A 2,225-nucleotide genomic window follows, 5' to 3' on the forward strand; every position below is an offset into this window, starting at 1 on the left:
TCCTCAAGATTTGAGAAAAGTCACATGCTCACCTCTCCCCAGCAACCTTGTAAAATAATCTGAACATCCTAAATTGAAGATAATAATCTTTCAAAAGCCTATCACGTTGGAGAAATACACACAGAATATTTTGTTTACATGCTGCCTGCTTCTTCTTATGAAAGAAAATACTTCAAATAATACTGTGCTGGAAAAAAAAAGTACCAACATCATAAGCAAAAGTTCTGTTAAAAAGGGAATAATTATTTTTCTCCAGAAATGGCACACGAGTTGTCTGCATTTTCTTAAATGCATCTCTTCTGGATACTGCTAAATCATAAATATTCTTGATATAAAAGGGTCTTTTTGTTAAAACCAGAATTCTTTACCACTGGTGTACATCAAACAGGACACATTATTAAAAAGCTCTCACTATAAAGTGTTATCTTTATCTAGGCTTCTCAAATATTGACTTAAACATTTTTATCAGGCTGTTGATCACATCTACATTCAACGCAAACAGCAAATGAGACCAGTCCTGACAGCGAGACCAGACAGGTAACAGGGCAACATTATGGCAGGAAAAAAGTATTGTGAAAGCTAAGGACATTTCTTATTGATGGTAAGTGGATAGGAGAGAAAAATCAATGGGTCCTCATCAGTACAACTGTCTACCAGCTGGATGCTGATTTCCCTTAGAGATTAAAACCAATAGGAGCAATCACTTGGCACAGGTGTACAAATTCAATAGGACACCCAGCCTACAGAGAAGAAAAGTGAACAGTGACTTCAAAGCCAGATTTTGTGAAGAGATAAAAATGCTGATTGTTAAACCTACAGTTTGTAATCAGATCTTGAAACAAAATACAGAACGTGTCTTCCCCCATGGGGGTACAAACTGAAAACATTCAGGATATCTGCAATTGTTGTGAAGGTTCCAAACTCCTGACCCTACTTGAAGGAATTATTTTGAGCTGCAAGACTGGCTGAGCCCTTCAAGTCAAGCTGGACAAGCACTGACCAGGTTACAGTGCAAGACGGGCATTAGCCACACACATAATGCAACTACCATCACTGAATGCCAGAATCACAACAAAGTAATTGGTCAACTGAGAGGAATCACAGAGGGTTTTATAAGGGAATATAAATACCGAGAATTCTCATAAAGCTAGGCTTCCTGTTCCAAGACAAGCTTCTATTTTTAAGGGCCCTTAACACCACAGCACATTTCTTATCCCAAGACCCCTCACTATAAACTGTTACCTGTTGGAATGGTGACTGTAAAGCAAGAAAAGCAAACAAAGAAAAAGTAAAACATGGTTGTTATACAGCATATTCCACTATGGGTTTTATTCTTTTTCTATGTGAAACAACATAGGTACACATGAGGATCTGAGTTTTCCCAAAGTTTCATCTCCTCAGCAAACTAGCACTAAAAATTGTCAGCTCCTAGGAAATGCTACTGGCAAATAAATTGAATGTCTGTGGGGTTTAGGCATGTAATTTTATATTTAAAGTTTTAGAAGTTGATAATAACATATGCTTTAGCTGTATGGAAAAATTACACTGCCAAGACTTGGGCTTCCAGTGTAACTACTGAACTAACACTGTACTTTTGAAATAATCACAGAATTACAGTATCATTAAGGCTGGAAAAGACCTCCAAGATTACTGAGTCCAACCTTTGAGTGAGCACCACCATGCCAACTAAACCACAGCCACGTCCAGTCGTTTCTTGAATGCTTCCAGGGATGGTGAATCCACCACCTCCTTGGACAGTCCGTTCCAATGCTTAACCACGCTTTCAGTGAAAAAATTCTTCCCGATGTCCAATCTGAACCTCCCCCGGTACAGCTTGAGGCCATGGCCTCTTGTCCTGTCACTTATTACTTGAGAGAAGAGACCGAACCCCACCTGGCTACAACCTCCTTTCAGGTAGTTGCAGAGAGCGATAAGGATTCCCCCGAGCTTTTTTTTCTCCAGGTTAAATAACCCCAGCTCCCTCAGCCACTCCTCATATGCCTTACTTTCTAGACCCTTCACCAGCTCTGTTGTCCTTCTCTGGACACGCCTCCAGCACTTCAATGTCCTTTTTGAAGTGAGGGGCCCAGAACTGGATACAGTTCTTGAGGTGAAGCCTCACCACTGCTGAGTATGGGAGGACAATCACTGCCCTGGTCCCGCTGGCCACACTATTGCTGATACAGGCCAGGATGCCATTGGTCTTCTCGGCCACCTGGGCACAC

The sequence above is a fragment of the Manacus vitellinus genome, unplaced genomic scaffold (assembly GCF_001715985.3).
Source record: "Manacus vitellinus isolate BGI_N305 unplaced genomic scaffold, ASM171598v3 scaffold_1_pilon, whole genome shotgun sequence".
NCBI classification, from domain to species: Eukaryota; Metazoa; Chordata; class Aves; order Passeriformes; family Pipridae; genus Manacus; species Manacus vitellinus.